We start from the raw sequence: 20,957 nt of genomic DNA on the forward strand, positions 1-20,957 counted from the left end.
TGAACAGAGGTAGTGCAGATACATGGAGACTAGTGAAGGGAAAAGGCAAACAAGCATGACGCAGCTCTCAGTTCCCCACTGCTTCCTCATTGGCGAGGCTACATATAGAATCAGAAAATGATTTATAAGTTGTTCTAAAAACAACCAGAATATGCACAAAACACACCTGAGCGATACTTACTGACTTCCCAGGAGAAACAAAAATATGTCCTTCATTATGGCCCTGGCAGTCGGCAGTAATATGGTGGAAAGTATTGCCAACAGGTTGGCGGTACTTTCCACCATATTATGACATTGACAGTTTGGCTGAAGCCAAACCGCCAATATACCACAGCGACCGCCACGGCGGGCTGGTGATATCAATCTCCAGCCAGGTGGCCGTCTCTATACTGCCTGCGGGATTATGACCCCGCCTACCACCATGGTTTCCCTGGTTCCCTTACCGCCACGAAAACCATGGCGGTAGGCACTATCAGTGACAGGGAATCCGTTCCCTGTCACTGATAGAGGTCTTCCCCAGCCCCACCCCCCCTCTCAAAACTCCCCCCCAGCCCCCTTCCTCTCCAAACCCCCCCTACATTCTCCCCCATTCGCACACGCACACACACATGCACACACCCAGTTCCACATTCATCCACGCATGCATACATCCATTCACACATACATCCGCACACACTTTCATACATAGACGCAGACACTCATTCACAGACCACAACATATACGCACTCACACCTCCATACATGCACACACATTCAAAACAGAACACACACACGCATACACGCACGCACAAACATTCACACACACCCCACACAACACCTCCCACCCCCTTCCCCTGTTGGAGCACCCACTTACCTGTGTTTAGGGGGCCCTCCCGCAGGACAAGGGACCGGGCGCTGCTGCCACCAGCAGCATCCGCCAGCAGAACACCGCCAGGCCGTATTATCGGCCACCTTACCACCATCCGCCGACATGGCCACATCCGTATTTTCGCCATCCTTCTGGCAGAAATCCAGCTGTGGCCATAATACAGCGGACACCTGGTAGCCGCGGCGACTGTCTTCTGGCGGCCGATTCCACGGCAGTAAGCAGATTTTACCGCCAATTACTAAGGGCTAGATGTAGGAAAATCCGATTTTGCGACTCTCAAATTGCGGGTCTGAGCGATTAGCAATTTGAGAGTCGCAAAATCAGATGCTCGATGGTGTCCCTGACACCATCTGTGAATCGGAAGGGGGTCGCAAAGACCCACCTCATTAATATTAATGAGTTGGGTTGCTATTTACGACTCACTTCCGATTCGCAGCACTCACAGGTATGGTGGCCTGCTGGAGACAGCAGACCACCATGTCTGTGACTGCTTTTTAATATAGCAGTTTTTTTTTGTATTGTAGCTTGTTTTCCTTAAAGGAAAACGAGTTGCAACACAAACGAAAAAATGAAACGTTTGTGTTTCATTTTTTCAGAGCAGGCAGTAGTCCATAGGACCACTGCCTGCTCTGAAAAAATTTTTCAGGGCCATTCACAAAGGGGAAGGGGTCCCATGGGACCCCTTCCCTTCTGCAAATGGGTTAGCACCTATTTGAAATGGGTGCTAACTGTGAATTGCTTTGCGACCGCGGTCACAAAGCAATTCTACATCGCAATGCAAATCGCAAATAGGAAGGGGAACACCCCTTCCTATTTGCGAGTCGCATTCCCATTTTGCAAGTTGGTAACCAGGTTACCGACTTGCAAAATGGGAATGGGCATCGCAATGTGCATTTTGCATGGCACAAACAGCGAATTTCGCTGTTTGCACCATGCAAAACGCTTGCTAAATCTGGCCCATAATGAGGGCCTATGTCTTTTACTCTCATTCATTTATTTTAGCACCATGTTTGTAACTGGCATTTAAACAAGCTATGCCTTTGGATCACCAATCCACCTCAAGGGACATAGAAATTATGACTACAAATGTTTGATAACCATTCCCCATAGAGGGGAAGGAAACACCTCAACCTTTCCTGCTATGTGCTATTGATGCAGGACTTACAGACCCTTTCTTTTTGTGCTTCATTGAGGATAGACTTACGGACACGTCCCTTCCAGCTGTGCATTTTTGATTCAAGACATACAGGCATGCCCCTTACGAGCTGCGTATTGATGATGCTAGACTTACAGGCACACCCTTTCTAGCTGTGTATTGTTGATGCTAGACTTACAGACAAATCCCTTTCAGTGGTGCATTGTTGATGGTAGACTTACAGGTGCACCCTTTCAAGCATTGTATTTTTGATGCTAGACTCATAGACACGTCCTTTCTAGTGTTGCATTGTTGAAGCTAGACTTACAGACACAACCTGTCCAGCTGGGTATTGTTGATTCAACACTTACAGATATACCCCATCTGAGCTGTGTAATGCTGAGGCTAAAAACAGATGCATCCTTCCAGTGGAAGTACAGATGCACCTTGATCAGTGGAATATCTTTAATGCTAATAGTAAAGATACAACCTGTTCATCTTTATATTGTTGTTGACATATGTAGAAGATCAACCTTTCCAGCTGTGTATTGCTGAAGCTAAATGTACAGATACACCCTTTGCAATCATATATTGTTGACGCTAGATGTACAGATAGACTGTTTCCAACTGTATATTGTTGAAGCTAGAAGTGGGGATACACTCTGTTCAGGTATATTGTTGGTGCTACAAGTACGGATACGTCCCAGTTCAGCTTTATAGTGTCAATAGATCTACAAATGCACCCCTTCCAGCTGTGTATGGCAATGCTTGTCTTACAGATATACCCCTTCTAGCTGTACATTTTTTACTCTAGATGTACAGTCAGACCTCTTCCAGCAGTGAATTGTTGACTCTATATGTACAGATACACCCCTTCCAGCGATGCCTTGCTGACTCTAGATGTACAGATACACCCCTTAAACCAATACATCATTGACTGTAGATGTACAGGTACACCCCTTGCAGCTGTACATTATAGACTTTAGATGTACAGAGACAACCTTTCCAGCTGTACATTATAGACTTTAGATGTAGAGAGACACCCTTTCCAGCTGTACATTGTTGATTGTAGATGTACAGACACACCCCTTCCAGCAGTGCATTGTTGACTTTAGATTTACATATACACCCTTTCCAGTGGTGCCCTGTTGACTCTAGATGAACAAACATAACCCTTCTAACTGTACATTGGGGACTCTAGATGTATAGATTCACTGCCTGCATATGTACATCATTGACTTTGGATGTACAGATGCACCTCTTCCAGGGGTACATTGTTGTCTCTAGATTTACAGATATGTTAGAACTGACAACCGTAGAGTGGTCATCCCCCAACTTTTTGCCTATCTCCCTCCACTTTCCTGAATTTTTGCTGGTTTTAGGACTCTGCATACTTTACCACTGCTAACCAGTACTCAAGTGTATATGCTCTCTCCCTTAAACATGGTAACATTGGTCCATACCTACTCGGCATATTTAATTTACTTATAAGTCCTTAGTAAAGTGCACTAAATCTGCCCAGGGCCTGTAAATGAAATGCTAATAGTGGGCCTGCAGCACTGATTGTGCCACCCACACAAGTAGACACTTAACCACATCTCAGGCCTGCCATTGCATGGCCTGTGTGTGCAGTTTCACTGCCACTTCTACTTGGCATTTAAACGTACTTGCCAAGCCTTAAACTCCCCTTTTTCTACATAAACGTCACCCCTAAAATAGGCCCTAGGAACCCATAAGGCAGGGTACTATGTAGGTAAAAGGCAGGACATGTACATGTGTGTTTTATATGTCCTGGTAGTGGAAAACGTTTACATTCATTTTCCACTATGGTGAGACCTGCTCCTTTGATAGACTAGCATTAGGCCTGCCCTCATATACTTCTTGAGTGGTAGATTCTGACCTGAAAGGGGTAACCAGATCATATTTACTATAGTCAGAATGGTAATAGAAAATCCTGCTTATTGGTGAGGTTGGATTTTATACTACTATTTTAGAAATGCCACTTTTAGAAAGTGGGCATTTCTCTGTACTTTAAAGCCATCTGTGCCTTACAGCTTGTCTCCAATCAACGTCTGGGATGGGCTGGTTGACAGCTCCCTTGTGCATTTCACCCAGACAACCACAAACACAAGACACTCAGTCTCGACTGCACTCATCTGCATATTGAATGGGTCTTCCTGGACTGGAAGGGTGGAGGGCCTGACACTTACATTTCAAAGGCCAGTGGCCTGCCCTCACACAATGGACTGTCAAACCCCCTACTGAGACTCTGGCAGACAGGACTGTACTGAAAGGGGAACTTTTGCACTTCAAAATAACCTTTTGAAGTCCCCCCCAACTTCAAAGGCATTTTTCGGTATATAAACTGGATCCATGACCCCACTAACTCATACACTTCTGGACCTACACCTGCAATCTGCCAAGAGGAACTGCCTGGCTGCCCAAAGGGCTCATCTGGACTGCTTTGCTATGAAAGGACTGCTGCCCTGCTGTTGCACTGCTGTCCTGCTGGCCTCTGACTTTGCTGAGAAATGCTCTCCAAGGGCCTGGATTGAGCTTGCCTCCTGTTTTCCGAAGTCTCAGGGCCAAAAAGACTTCAACTGTTCAGGAAACTCCTTGTGCATTGAAAATCGACACACGGCCTGCTGGAAACAAAGCACAACCTGCCTTTTGACTGAGATTCGCCACACAAACAAAACGGAACGACACAGCACAAATTACCGAGTAGAAATTGAATGCAGTGCCTACCTTGCAAAGGAAAATTCAACGCATCGCTTACTGGATCAACACAACGGCTGTGCCTTCTTCCAGCATGTCAAAGATTTCCCCTCATCATCCCTATGTGTCAAAAAGATCCCCTAATCGCAGTGAGGAACCAAGACTGCGTTGTGAAAAATGATGCAAGCCCCCTGCAATGTGAAAAGAAACAACGCAACGTCTGTGCCGTGTCAGAAAATCTGACGCACCCATTATTTTTCCACGTATCTCATCCTCTGCGGTCTCAGTGCATGCAATTTTTGACGCAAACCAGATACTTTGTGTAACCAAGGGATAACTGTTGATTTCTAGTATTTAAAACTCTTTTAAATCTTGCAAAACTGATATTTCAACTTGTGCTTATTGAATCTTTGTAATGTTTACCTTGTTTTATTCAGATAAATATTATCTATTTTTCTAATGCTGTTTGATGTATTTTGGTGGTGTTTTCACTGTGTCATTATTTTATATATTGCACAAATACTTTACACATTGCCTTCTAAGTTAAGCCTGACTGCTCAGTGCCAAGCTACCAGAGGGTGGGCAGAGGATAATTTGGATTGTGTGTTACTTAGCCTGACTAGGATTGTGGTCCCTACCTGGACAAGGGTGTATACCTCTGCCAACCCATTTCTAACATTGGTGATCAGCGGTAAGGATAGGACTTGTGTTTGTGCCGTGACATACAATAGCTACGTGTACACTACCTACCCACAGTTAAAGGTCAATCTGAATTGTTCTCTTTTTTATTGCAATTTCTCTGCTTGACAATCTTTGATCAGTATCCTATACATCATGTCTCTGGCTGGGTCTCAAGGAGGAGCTTGAGAGTTTGACCTATCCATGCTAGAGGCATACACTGTCAGCCAGCTGCAAGGGTTCTGCAAGGGGATGGGAGTACCTACCGGGGAGCCTCCAAGAAGGAGGAGTACCAAAAGTGCTGAGGGACTGGACAGAAGCCTAACCACACGAGCATTTTGAGTTGGAAAAGAAAGTGAGTGGCTCTCCAGAGGATTTGGCAACAGCAGTTGCGGATGACACCCCTGGATTTTTGTCCCCTCCTAAACCAGGGAGCAGTGCCTCAAGTCACGGCCTGATCACAGAGGAAAGGAGGGAGGAGAGTGAATTCCAGCTGCAGTTGTCAAGATTAAAAATAGAGGCAGAGGTGAGGAGTGCAGAGAGAGAGGCTGAGAAAGAAGCCAAACAAGCTGAGGCTGAAAGGATCTTGGCTGAAAAGAAATTCATCTTAGCTCATGAACTGAGTCTGAAAGAGCTGGAGCTCAAGTCTAGGAAGTCTGAGTCTAGCAGTGATGGTGGCAGCATACATACAGGACCTTCTGGAGACAAAAAGGTTTGTATACCCAAGGATGTTGTGCCAAGTTATGTGGTGGGAGATGACCTTGATAAATGGAAACACGTGCCAATACTTGGGAGAAACCAACTTCTTACACTAGAGGTTGGGGATCTGAACAAGAATGGCCCTATGAAAGCCATTTTGACAGCCAAATTTGGACTGACTCCTGAAAAGTATCGCCAAAGATTCAGGGACAGTACCAAGCTCTCCAACCATACCTGGGTAGACTTTTGTGACTTTTCTAGTAAGGCACTGAATGGTTGGGTGCGGGGCAGTAACGTGAATGATTACATGAGTTTGCACAATTTAATCCTGAGAGAGAGTATGCTCAGTAATTGCTTTACAGAGTTGCGCTAGCACCTATCTGACAGTACGCTGACTGATCCCAGGAAGCTTGCTGAGGAGGAGGACCTCTGGGCTAACACCAGAGTGTCCAAAAGGGTATCTCGGGGGACACCCACAAAGGTGGTCAGGGTCCGCAACAGAAGAAAAGGAGGAAGAAAAATTAAAAAATAAGAAGTTCTCAAAAGGCCCCCAAAATAATTATTGAGGGAATAGTGGTAACAAGTTCCAGTCTGATTCTAAAAGGAAGAGGTTCTTTGACAGTACGACAGGGAGGTGTGTACCTCAATGCACAGAGTACGCTAAGTATGGTCACTCTAAGGGCGAGTCGAGGTGTGCCAAGAGGGTACAGCCCCCCACTGGAGGGCAGACACCTGGGTTGGCTAGTGTAGATCTCGGGGAGGAGGTAGTCCCAGTTAGTTTTGGGGAACAGATAGAGGTAACCCTAGTGTCCCTGGGGATGCAGAAATGGTGGCAAAAGCCCACATGCCTGCAAATACCTCAAAGTATAGGCAGTGGGTCACCATTAATGGGCCACGGGTTGGAGGCTCTGTGTGACACAGGAGCCACCATGACTACTGTCAGGGATCAGCTGGTGTCAGCATGGAAGGGCCTACTGAACACATTCCACCAAGTCAGAGTCACTACTGGTAGCTCTGGTTCCCTCTGAGTGGGGGGGGTTCTCGGGTACTCTGAAAGTAGATGTGAGTCCTGCCATGCCTGTAGATTGTCTTTTAGGCAATGACCTTGAGCACACTACCTGGAGGGATGTAGAGCTAAAGTCTCACTTGGAGATGATGGGATTGCCTGAGTGGGTCTGCATGACCACAAGGTCCATGGCTGCATCGGAGGGGAGTCAAGGGCGTCTGGAGCCTTGAAGTATGGCCCAGACAGATGCCAAGGAGAGGGGCAAGGGGTGGGGGTAGTTCCCACGGAAGTTTATGGGGTCCCTGAGGAGGAGGCCCCTGAACAAGCCAGGGAAGACCTTGCTGCCCTAGGTGACCTACCCGAGCTTGATGTCTGGCTGGCAAGTTGAGGCTGGGCCCATCAGTGAAGAATTCTACAAGGCGCAGAAAGAGTGCCCCACTCTTGAGGGTTTGAGGCAACAGACCTCAGCCCAAGCAGCAGGTGAAGCCTCTGGGGATCACCTTATCACCTTATCTATTTCGAGAATCAACTCCTTTACAGTGAGCCTAAGGTACTGGAGGCTGGGGCAGCACTTTTGCTGGTGGTCTCCTAGTGTTACTGGGCCTTCCTACTGGGCCTGGCTCATGACATTCCCCTGGCAGGACATTTAGGGCAGGACAAGACCTTTGCCAGGCTTGTCACCCACTTCTATTGGCCTCAAATGCGAACAGCCTCAGATGCATTCTGTAGGTCCTGTCCCACCTGCTAGGCCAGTGGAAAGACAGAGAAAAGGCTTACTCCCCATCATTGGCACCCCCTTTGAAAGGGTGGGCATCAACATCATTGGTCCATTGGACCCCAAAAGTGCTCTAGGCAACAGGTTTATCCTGGTTTTGGCGAACATGCCAACTGCTACCTAGAGGCAATCTCTCTGAGGATGGTGACTGTAGGGGTGGTGACCAGAACTCTGATGGGGATCTTTACCTTTGTGGAGTTCCCAAAGGAGATTGTGTCTGACAGAAGCACAAACTTCATGTCTGCATACATGAAGTCCATATGGGATGCGTGTGGGGTGACCTTCAGGTTTACGACCCCCTATCATCCTCAATCCAATGGTCTTGTGGAGAGATTCAACAAGCCCTTGAAAGGATCACAGGCCTCCGAGGGCATGGGAAGCAAGTGGGACATTCTCTTGTCATGCCTTCTCTTTGCTTATAGAGAGGTACCCCTGAAGGGGGTAGGCTTCAGTCCCTTTGAGCTTCTCTACAGGTACCCTGTCAGGGGACCCCTAAGCATTGTGAAAGAGGGGTTAGAGAAAGCTCCCAAGAAACCCACCCAGGAAGTGGTCAGCTACATGTTGGCTCTCCACAACCAGATGCATTGTTTCTGGAAAAATGCCAGGAGCAACCTCGAGGCCAGTCAAGAGGTTATGAAACATTGGTACGACCAGAAGGCCGCCCTGCTGGAGTTTCAGCCTGGAGACAAAGGCCCTGATTTATACTTTTTGGTGCAAAACTGCAATAACGCAATTTTGCACCAAAAAGTTTAGCCCTGGCTTGCACCATTTCTGTGTACCAGCCGGGGACCATATTTATGGAATGGTGCAAGCCGGTGCAAAGGGTAGGCTAGCGTAAAAAAAATAACATTAGTCAGTTGGGGCTGGCAGTATGGAAGAAGGGGGTTTTGCACCAAAAAATGACATTAGGCAGGTTAAAGTAAAAGAAATGACTCTAACTTGCCTATAGTCTTTTTCTGATGCAAAACGATCCATACCACATGACTCCTGTCTTAGAAAAGACAGGAGTCATTCCCACCACCGCAATGGCCGGCACAGGGGACCAGGGTCCCCTGTGCATGGCCACTGCACCCACTGCCATGTAGGGGGGGCCCTTTCAGGGCCCCCAGTGGCACTTTAAAAAATAAATACTTACCTGCACTTACCTATACTTTCCTGGGATGGGATCCCCCATCGTCCGCTGTCCCTCTGGTGTGGATGGGGGTGTCCCTGGGGCCTGGGGAGGGCACCTGTGGGCTTATTCCATGGCGTTCCTGACCAAAGCAAGCTTTGCACCATTTTTTTTACTTTCCCTCCCCCTGTGCGTGATTCTTGCATGGGAGAATAAATAAGGCGCTAGGGCCTTAGAGTCATTTTTGCCTGGGAACGCATAACTTGCATCTCATTGATGCAAGGTAGTTTTCCGCAGGCAAAAATGACTTTAACTCCAATATTTTGGACCTAGACATGTCTAGCACCAAAATATAAATATGGAGTTAAGTTTGTGCTGGATTTACGTAAACAAAAATGACACAGACCCGGTGCAAACACAGTAGAAATGTGCCCCAAAGTTTGAGTGATGGAGTCAGGAGAGCCGAGAGCTCTCTAGGACCACTGGACTGGCTCATTTGGGATAAAGAACCGTAAAGGGGAGGCCACTTACTTAGTGGACCTCCAACTCCCTAGGAACCTCCTAATCGTGATCCATGTGAATAGACTGAAGCCTCATTTTGAGAGGACTGAGGTCAACATGCTTCTGGTGACAGGTGAGGTTGTGGAGGAAAAGAGTGAACCTCTCCCCGAACTCCTCTATGCTCAAGAAGGTGATGGGTCAGTGGAGGGTGTCAATCTCTCTGACTCCCTGACTCTGGACCAGTGAGGGGACTGCTACAAGTTGTTGGAGCAGTACTCCTCCCTGTTTTCTCTCACCCCTGGACTCACCAACTTGTGTGTCCATGATATTGACATGGGAGACAGTCCCCCTGTAAAGAATACAATTTACAGGTTGTCAGACAGGGTGAAGGCCAGCATCAAGGAGGAAGTTGCCAAGATGCTGGCTCTAGGGGTTATTGAGAAATCCAGCAGTCCCTGGTCCAGCCCTGTGGTGCTGGTACCCAAGGCTGCTGCATCCGGTGGCAAGCCAGAACTTAGGTTCTGCATGGACTACAGAGGTCTCTGTTCTGTCACTAAGACTGACACTCACCCCATCCCCTGAGCTGATGAGCTCGTAGAGAGGCTAGGCGCTGCCAAATTCCTCAGACTCTTTGGTCTCACATCAGGTTACTGGCAGATCACCTTGACTGAGGGGACGAATGAGAAATCTGCTTTTTCCAATCCTGAGGCACATCACCAGTTCAGAGTAATGTCCTTTGGGTTGAAAAATGCCCCTGCTACCTTCCAGCGGTTGGTCAATGGGGTCCTGGCTGGGAAGGAGGCGTTCCGCTCCACCTATCTAGACGACATTGCCATCTACAGTTCCAGTTCGGAGGAACACCTGCTCCACTTCCAAGAGGTGCTCCAGGCCCTGCAACAGATAGGCCTGACAATCAAGGCCAGTAAGTGCCATATTGGGCAGGGTTCTGTGGTGTACTTGGGACACCTAGTAGGTGGTGGCAAGGTGCAACCCCTCCAGGCCATGATTGAGACAATCACGGCCTGGCAACCATCTAGAACCCAAACAGAAGTGAGAATCTTCCTAATCCTCACTGGATACTACCGTAGGTTTGTTAAGGGTCATGGCACCATAGTGGCCCTCTTAACAGAACTAACTTCCAAAAAGCAACCCAGGTTGTTGATTTGGACAGAGGCTTGTCAGAAAGCCTTTCACCCTCTAAAGGAAGCCATGTGCACAGCACCCATGCTCAGGGCCCCTGACTACTCCTAGGAGTTCATTGTGCTGACAGACGCTTCAGCGCATGGCATAGGGGCAGTTCTAGCACAACTCAATGAGGACAGACCAACCAGTAGACTTTATTAGCAGAAGGCTATTCCCACTGGAACAGAGGTGGAGTGCCATTGAAAAAGAAGCATTTGATGTGGTCTGTGCACTGAAGAAGCTGAGACCATGCCTGTTTGGGAATCACTCCTGGGTTCAGACAGACCACAGGCCCCTCAAATGGCTCATGCAGATGAGGGGTGAAAATCCTAAACTTTTGAGGTGGTCCATTTCCCTACAAGGGATGGACTTTACGGTGGAACATCACTCGGGGACTGACCACGTCAATGCTGATGGTCTCTCAAGATTCTTCCACCTTAGTGATGAGAGCTCCCAGGGGGTTGGGTAGCTCTCCCCACTTTCAGCTGGGGTAGACACATGTTAGACCTGACAGCCTTAGGGTGGTCATCCCCCAACATTTTGCCAGCCTCCCTCCACCTTTCTGACACTGTTTTCGCTGGTTTTAGGACTCTGCTCACTTTACCACTGCTAAGCAGTGCTAAAGTGTACTCTCTCCCTTAACATTGGTTCATACCCAATTGGCATATTTATTTACTTATAAGTCCCTAGTAAAGTGCAATATATTTGCCCAGGGCCTGTAAATAAAATGTTACTCGTGGGCCGCAGCCCGGCTTCCCGAGTGGAAATTTGATGCAGTGCCTGCCTTGCAACAGAAAATTTTATGCATCGCCTACTGGATCGATGCACGGCCTGCCAGAAATGATGCACAGCCTGCCTTGCGACCGAGAAGTCAGCGCACAGCTGAACCGGACGACGCAGCTCTGCATTGCGAGTCTAGATTCACTGATACACCCCTTCCAGCTGCAGATCACTGACTCTAGGTATACAGGTATACGCCTTGGAGCTGTACATTATTGACTTTAGTTGTAGAGATACACCTCTTGCAGGTGTACATTGTTTACTCTAGTTGTATAGGTACACCCCTTCCAGAGGTGCATGTTTCACTTTTGATGTACCAATACGCCATTTCCGGTTGTGCATTGTTGACTCTAGATATACAGATACACCCATTCCAGAGGTACATTGTTGACTCTAGATGTAAAAATACACCCCTTCTAGCTGTACAGTGTTTATTCTAGATGTACAGATGCATCCCTTCCAGCTGCACATTGTTGACTCTGGATGTACAGATATACCCCTTCTAGCTGTACATTATTGACTCTAGATGGACATATACACCCTTTCCAGTTGTACATTGTTGACTCTAGTAGTACAAAACACCCCTTCCAGCTGTATAGTGTTGACATGTACAGAGACACCCATTTCAGGGGTATATTGTTGACACTAGATGTGCAGATACACCCCTTCCAGCGGAGCATTGTTCACTTTAGATGTACAGGTACATCCTTTCCAGTGGTACATTGTTGACTTTATATGAACAAACACACTTGTTCCAGCGAAACATTGTTGATTCTAGATATACAGATACACCTCTTCCAGGGGTACATTGTTGCCTATAGATGTACAGATACACCCCTTACATTGGGGCATTGTTGACTCTAGATGTACACATACACCCCTTCTAGCTGTACATTCTTGAATCTAGGTGTACACAAACACTCCTTACAGTGGTATATTGTTGACTCTAGATGAAAAAACATAATAGTTCTAGCGGAACATTGTTGACTCTAGCTATACAGATACACTGTAGGAAAGTAGCATCTTTTTGGCATGTTACCCCCAATTTCTGCCTGAATGTCAATGTGTTTGACTGTGCCACTGGGATCTTGGTAGCCAGGATCCCAGTGCTTATGCTCGCTCTCTTCTAAATTTTGTCACTGCATACTGGTAACCCAGTATTTCATCCCAATTTGGCATACTGATCACCTCCTATAATTCCCTAGTATATGGTACCTAGGTACCCAGGACATTGGGGTTTCAGGAGATCCCTATGGGCTGCAGAATTTCTCTTGCCACCCATAGGGAGCCCTGGCAAAGGCTTCTACAGGACTGCCATTGCAGCCTGTGTGAAATGGTGCACGCTCTCTTTCACTGCCATTTACACTGCACTAGCTCACTCATAGGTCACCTATATTTTAGGCCTTCCTGCCCTGAAGGCTAGGTGCAGAGTACCTGTGTGTGAGGGCACCCCTGCAATAGAAGAGGTGCCCCCATGTCATCCAGGACTAGTTTTCTGGACTTCGTGAGTGCAGGGATGCCATTTTATATGTGTACTCGACACAGGTGTCTAGCTAGATAATGGTAACTCTGAATATGGCCATGCTTGGTATCAAACATGTTGGAATCATACCCCAAGGCTTTTTCAAGCATTGGTTGTATGATTCGATGCACTTTGGGGGCTCCTTAGAGGCCCCCCAGTATTGCCATACCAGCCTTCTGAGGTTTTCCAGGCAGCCCCAACTCCTGCCATCCCTCAGATAGGTTTCTGCCCCCTGCTGCTTGTATAGCACAAGCTCAGGAACGCAGAAACAAGGGATTTCCTTTGGGAGAGGGATGTGACACCCTCTCCCTTTAGAAATAGGTGTTACAGGCTGGGAGGGGTAGCCTCCCCAAGCCACTGGAAATGCTTTCAAGGGCACATTTGGTGCCCTCCTTGCATAATCCAGTCTACACCGGGTCAGGTACCCCCAGTCCCTGCTCTGGCACGGAACTGGACAAAGGAAAGGGAAGTGCCCACTCCCCTGTCCATCACCATCCCAGGGGTTGTGCTCAGAGCTCCTCCAGAGGGTCCCTGGGTTCTGCCACCTTGTTTTCAGGATGGGCAGGGTACTCTGAGAGCATCTGAGCTGCCAATGCCAGCAGTTGACATAAGAGCCCTCCCCTGATATGTGGTTACCTGTTTAGGTGACCAATCCCCCTTTCAGGGCTATTTAGGGTCTCTCCTCTGGGTGGTTCTTCAGATTCGGATTGCAAGACTCCAGCAGGAATCCTCTGCATTTGTTACTTCAGCTTCTCACTGAAGAAACTGCATCTGGACCTCCAGGAACACTACAAAACTGCAACAAAGAAGCCAGGACGACTTCTGCAACATTGTAACTTCAGCTCCTGCGCCAGCAACTGCAACTGTTCCCCGGTCATGCATCCTCAGAAGGCATCCAGTCTTCAGACTGCACCACAAGAGCGAAGGAATCTCCCTAGAAGTGAAGGTATCACTTCCCTGCTCCAGCAGGTACCCTCTGCATCAATGACCGGTGGCTTGGGTCCCCTCTCCTGGTGAAGTGCCTGGATCCAGCAACACAGGTAGTGGACTGAAGTGGTCCAGACGGTCCGGACGTCCAGCTGTCCAACTTTGGTGGAGGTAAGAGCTTGTCTCCCCACGCAAGTCAGTACCCCGTGCACCATGTGATTTGCTGTTGGCAAGGCTTGGAAGCGATCTTTCACAAAGTTCTTTGTGCACAGCACAGCTCCAGTCCCCAGCACTCCCTCTTGAGATGTATAGCTTCCTGCAATGTTCTCCAGCGGTGTGGGAACCTTTGATATAGTGCTGCTTGGGCCTCCATTTGCACCTTTTTTGTCCTCGTCTTGTGGGACTCCTAGTCATGCTGCCTGGTCTTCTGAGGGCTCTCCAGACTGCAGTGGGCCCCCTCTGAATCCCCCTCCTGGGTAGACTCAACCTGGTCCTTCTTGGACTTGGTCCCTTTCTTCTACAGGTAATCTGGTCCAGAAATCTGTTGTTGGTGTCTTGCAGTCTCTTCTGCTTCTTGCATTATCTTCTTTCTCGTTTTCTTCTGTGTAGTAGGAAAGTTACTGTGATTTACTCCTACTTTCCTGGGTTCTGGGGTGGGTTCTATTACTTACCTTTGGTGTTTTCTTACACTTCCAGTGCCCCTATACACACCACACTTGCCTATGTGGGAAACTAACATCCGCATTCCACTTTCTTAGTATGCGGTTTGTGTTCCTCTTAGGCTTATTTCTAACTATTGTGATTTTCACTATTTGCACCATTTTTTAACTGTTCACTTACCTGTTTTTGGATCCTAGTGTGTATATATTGTGTATAATACTTACCTCCTAAGGAAGTATAGTATTTAAGGTATATTTGGCAAGTGTGTCTCCAAAATAAAGTACCTTTATTTTTGTACCACTGAGTACTTTGTTTCATGTGTGTAAGTACTCTGTGACTGTGACTGTGTAGTGATATTGTATGAGCTTTGCAAGTCTCCAAGTTAGGCCTTGGTTGCTCATCCACTCTACCACTAGAGAACCCTGGCTTCTAGACACTGACTACATACACTAATAAGGGATAACTGGACTTGGTATAAGGTGTAAGTAGCTCTGGTACCCACTACAAACCAGGCCAGCCTCCCTCATACACCTCTTCCAACGGTGTATTGTTGAGTCAAGATGCACTGATACACCTCTTCCATCTGTATATTAATGACTCTAGGTGTACAGATGTACCCCTTGCAGCTGTACATTATTGACTTTAGTTGTACAGATAAATTCCTTTCAGGCATATATTGCTGACTCTAGATGTACCCCTTCCAGTGGGGGCATTGTTCACTTGTGATGTACAGTAATGCCCTTTCTGGTGGTGCTTTGTTCACTCTAGATATACAGATACACCCTTTCCAGTGGTGCATTGTTGACTGTAGATGTAAGAATACACCCCTTCTAGATGTACATTGTTGACTCTAGATCTACAGATGCACCCCTTCCACTTGTAAATTGTTGACTCCAGTTGTACAGATACAACCCTTCCAGCTGTACATTATTGACTCTAGGTGGACATATACACTCCTTCCAGCTGTACATTGTTGACCTTAGAAGTACAAATACACCCTTTCCAGCTGAACAGTGTTGACTCTAGATGTACAGATACACCCATTTCAGCAATACGATGTTAACTTTAGATGTACAGGTATACCCTTTTCCAGTTTAGCATTGTTTACGTCAGAAGTACAGATACACCTGTTCTAGTGATGCATTGGGGATTCTAGATATACAGAAACACCCTTTCCAGTAGTACATCGTTGACTTTAGATGAACAAACACACCACACTTGTTCCAGCGGAATATTGTTGACTCTAAATATACGGGTACACCTCTTCCAGTGGTGTGTTGTTGACTCTAGATGTGTAGATACACCCTTTACAGCAGTACATATTTACTCTACATATAAAAATACACCTCTTCTAGCTGTACACTGTTGGCTCTAGATGTAGAGATGCACCCCTTCCGCCCTTCCAGCTGTACATCATTGCCTCTAGATATACAGATACACCCCTTCCAGTGGTGCGTTGTTCACTTTAGATGTACAGATACACCCTTTCCAAGTGGTGCACTGTTGACTCATGATGTGTGGCTACACCTCTTCTAGCTGTACATTGTTGGCTCTAGATGTAAATATATTCCCCTTCCAGCTGCACATTGTTACTTTAGATTGCAGATACACCCCTTACAGTGGTGCATTGTTGACTCTAGATGTACATAAACACCACTTCCAGCTGTACCTTGTTGACTCTAGATGTAAAGATATATCCCTTCCGGCGGTACATTATTGACTTTAGATGTGCATATACCCCTTTTCGAACTGCACATTGTTGACTCTAGACGTACCAATACAATCCTTTTCAGTGGTAACCTGTTGACTGCAGATCAGGTGTCTCCAAACTCACTGGAAGCAATATGCTTGCTGAGTGCAAATGTGACTCTTTGAAATGGGAGAGATTTAAACCAAAGAGTTAATTTTAGGTTTATATGGATTCCATAAAACTCATCATTTACATATTCTCTCATTTCAAGTGTTGTCTTTACAAATAGCAGGCATCTTGCACCCAGTGGCCTGTAGACACACTGCCATATTTATAACAGAAAAATACAACCACTTATTTCAATTGGAGGAATTTAGAGTGAAGAAACATGCTTCACAAAGTATTACAGCATAATTGACTTAATGTTTCATATAAATATTTTTCGTCATCTTCTCCTTTTTAAAATAATGACTATTTTTCAGATATAAACATGGCAAAGTGTCTACTGCCCACTGGGAGCAAGAGACCTGCTGTTTGTAAATGTGACACTTTGAAACGAGAGACAATTAAAATGAAGAGTTAACTTACTCATTAACTTAACACTTCATTTGAATTTTTTCCCATTTAAAAACATTCACAAACATCATTTTGTTCTCACACAAGTAGACAAGGACTTTTATTTAAGATTTAAATACCTGGTGTTTCAGTTCTTTACCTCTGTGCCCTCAGTCATAAACCACACTTCAGCACTGCTCATTATCAGGCCCTGCAATCTGTGGCCTGAAGACAATATTGCAAAATAAACACAACCTTCCCTTAGCTTTAAAAGGAAAATGTGACCCTGTGCTTATACATAAATGAAAACAAGTATGTGCGCTACTCTAAAGGTGTCTTGGTATCGACTGGTTGGAACACCTGCTCTAGATGTACAGATACACCCCTTACAGTGATACATTGTTGACTCTAGATGTACATATGCAACCCTTCCAGCTACACATTGTGGATTCTAGATGTACAAATAACCCAGTGCAGCTGTACTCTGTTGACCCACTGGGGCATATTTATGAGCCCTTTTGCAACGCAAATGAAAAATTGCATTTATGAAGCCACTCAAGGCCACCTTGCATGGCCCTGAGTGGCTTTATAAATCTTGAGTAAAGAAACACAGTGCAAATCGCTGTGTTGCATTACTCTGCACTGGGAAGATGTTTCTATAGGTGTTCTGGGTGTTCCCATGCAACATCCATGAATTTTGACGCATTCCCAGATTTACAAGAACAAGTATACCTGGGAATGTACCAAAACAATACGCCTCCCCAAGAAAGATGCAGCAAGGAGAAATGTCTTTGCTTCTCGTGTTTTGTGCTCTTTCTATAAGTGCTGCATTCTGCAGGACACATAGAAAGAGAAAAATACCTCTCAGGAATGTTTCTGTGCAGGAAGGTGCCCCTTCCTGCATAAAAACAATCCTGCATGCAACGCAGGCACCCTTGCACCATGGTGCAAGGATGCCTGCGTTGGCGCTAGGCAGCCCATTGTGTGCCAGGATACGGAAAAGGAGAGGAATGCACCATGTTGCCTTCAATACAGTGCATTCCTACCCCTTTCCAGTGACACAGGGTGGGAAGGTGACTGTTAGAAATGGAGCCTCTAGTTGGAAGAGGTATACACCCTTGTCCAAGTAGGGACCACAATCCTAGTCAGGGTAAGTCACCCACAATCCAAATTATCCTGTGCCCACCCTCTGGTAGATTGGCACTGAGCAGACAGGCCTCACTTAGAAGGCAGTGTGTAAAGTATTTGTGCAATAAATCATATATTAACACAGTGAAAACACCAAAAAAAGACACCACACAGGTTTAGAAAATAGATAATAATTATCTGAATGCAATAATTTCAAAATGATAAAGATTCAATAAGCATATGTTGAAATATTACTTTTGCAAGCTTTAAGAGTCTTAACTTTTAGAAATAAGCAATTGTCTCTTGGTTACACAAAGTACCTGGTTTCTGTAAAGAAATTACACGGCCAGAGACCGCAGAGGAGGAGATGCGTGGGAAAATAAGGTGTGCGCCGGATTTTGTGGCGAGGCACAGACATTGCGTTTCTTTCCATGCTGCAAGCGTATTGCGTCGATTTTCAGTGCGCAGTCTTGGTTCCTCACTGTGATGAGGGGATCTTTTTGATGCCCATATACGATGCAGGGAAATCCTTGACATGCTGGAAGAAGGAACAGGTGTTGCGTCAATCCGGTAGGGTGATGCGTCAAATTTTCGGTCACAAAACAGGCGCTGCATCAATTTTCCACGCTGGGAATTGGGCTGTGTTGTTCCGGCTCGGCTGTGTGTTGATCTGGAAGGGCGATGAGTCAAATCTTCTGTTGCAAGGCAGATGCCATGTCGAATTTCCACTCAGGAAGACGTGCTGCGTTGTTCTGGCTCAGCTGTGCAGTGATTTATCATGGCAGGCTGTGCATCGTTTCCGGCAGGCCATGCGTTGATTTTCAGTGCACATGGAGTTTCCTGAAGAGATGAAGTCTTTTTGGCCCTGAGACTTCAGAAAACAGGAGGCAAGCTCAATCCAAGCCCTTGGAGAGCACTTCTCAGCAAAGTCAGAGGCCAGCAAGGCAGCAGAGCAACAGCAGGGCAACAGTCCTTCACAGCAAAGCAGTCCAGATAAGTCCTTTGGGTCAGCCGGGTAGTTCCTCTTGACAGGCTGCAGGTTGAGGTACACAAGTGTCTGATTTGGTGGAGTCAGCGACCCAGTTTATATACTCCAAGAAAGCCTTTGAAGTGGGGGGAGATTTCAAACAGTGGTTTTGAACTGCACAAGTTCCCCTTTCAGTACAGTTTTGTCTGCCAGGGTCACAGTAGGGGGTTTGGCAGTTCATTGTGTGAGGGTAGGCTACTGTCCTTTTAAATGTAAGTGTCAAGCCCTCCACTCTTCCAGCCCAGGAAGACCCTTTCAGTAAGTAGATGAGTGCAGATGTGACTGAGTGCCCTGTGTTTGTGGTTGTCTGGGTGAAATGCACAAGGGAGCTGTCAAGCAGCCCAGCCCAGACATTGATTGGCGACAGGCTGAAAGGCACAGATGGTTTTAAGTGCAGAGAAATGCCCACTTTCTAAAAGTGGCTTTTCTAAAATAGTAATATATAACCTAACCTCACCAATAAGCAGGGTTTTCTATTACTATTCTCGCCATACTAAGTATGACCTGTTTACCCCTTTCTGATCAGAATCTACCACTCAAACAGTGTATGAGGCGTCCTAATGCTAGCCTATTAAATGAGCAGGCCTCACAGTACTCGAAACCGAATTTAGGAGTTTTTCACTACCAGGTGATATAAAACACACATGTACATGTCCTGCCTTTTACCTACATAGCACCCTCCCCAATGGATTACCTAGGGCCTACCTTAGGGGTGACTTATATGTAGAAAAAGGGTACTTTAAGGCTTGGCAAGTGGTTCTAAAAGCCAAGTCAAAGTGGCAGTGACACTGTACACACAGGCCTTGCAATGGCAGGCCTGGGACATGGTTAAGGGGCTACTTATGTGGGTGGCACAATCAGTGCTGCAGACCACTAGTAGCATTTAATTTACAGGCCCTGGGCACCTGTAGTGCACCTCATTAGGGACTTATAAGTAAATTAAATATGCCAATTGGGGATAAGCCAAAGTTATCATGTTTTTAGGGAGAGAGCATACACACTTTAGCTCTGGTTAGCAGTGGTGAAGTCCTGAGAGCCCTAAAGCCAGCAAACATGAGGTCAGAAAAAGAAGAGGAGGAAGGCAAAAAGTTTGGGGGTGACCCTGCAGGGACGCCATTTCCAACAGAGACTTGCTGGACTCCTCCGCTTTTTCTTACATATGGCCCATAATGTACAGATACATCCCTTCCAGCTGTACATTGTTGACTCCAGATGTACAGATACACCTCTTTCAGTGGCACATTGTTGGCTCGATAGGCACAGACACACCCTTCCAAGTGGTGCATTGTTGACTCTTGATGTACAGATGCACCCCTTCGAGCTGTACATTGTTGACTCCATATGCACCGATACACCCCTTCCATCGACACATTGTTGGCTTTCTAGACACAGATACACCCCTTCCAACAGTGCATTTTTGACTCTTGATGTACAGATACACTCCTTCCAGTGGTTGATTGTTGACTTGTAAATGTACAGATGCACCTCTTTCAGCCATGCATTGTTGATTCTAAACGTACAGATACACCCGTCCCAGCTGTATATTGTTGACACTTGATGTGTATAAACACCCCTCCCAGCTGTATATTGTTGACTCTAGATGTACAAATACACACCTTCCAGCTGTACAGTGTTGATTCTAGATGGCAGATACACCCCTTCTAGCTGTACAGTGTTGACTCTAGATGTACAAATATACCCCATCAAGCTGTACATTGTTGACTGAAGTTGTACAAATGCACCCCTTCTAGATGCACATTGTTGATTGTAGATGTACAGATACACCCTTTACAGCTGTATATTGTTGTCTCTTGATTTGCATAAAAACCCCTTCCAGCTGTATTTTGTTGTCTCTTGATGTACAGATACACACCTTCCCACTGTAGTGTTGACTCTAGATGTACAAATATATCCCTTTCAGCTGTACAGCGTTGACGCTAAATAAACAGATAAACCCCTTCCAGCTGTACATTGTTGACACTTTGTTCAGCAGAAT

General features: G+C 46.3%; 1 protein-coding gene across 6 annotated transcripts in view; it reads left to right on the forward strand.

Annotated features, from left to right (window-relative positions):
• Positions 1 to 20,957, forward strand: part of LOC138303601 (rap1 GTPase-activating protein 1-like) — a 256,978-nt gene that overhangs the window by 221,962 nt on the left and 14,059 nt on the right. The gene's annotated exons all lie outside the window — the stretch shown is intronic.

Source organism: Pleurodeles waltl, chromosome 7 (assembly GCF_031143425.1).
Source record: "Pleurodeles waltl isolate 20211129_DDA chromosome 7, aPleWal1.hap1.20221129, whole genome shotgun sequence".
Classification (NCBI taxonomy): domain Eukaryota; kingdom Metazoa; phylum Chordata; class Amphibia; order Caudata; family Salamandridae; genus Pleurodeles; species Pleurodeles waltl.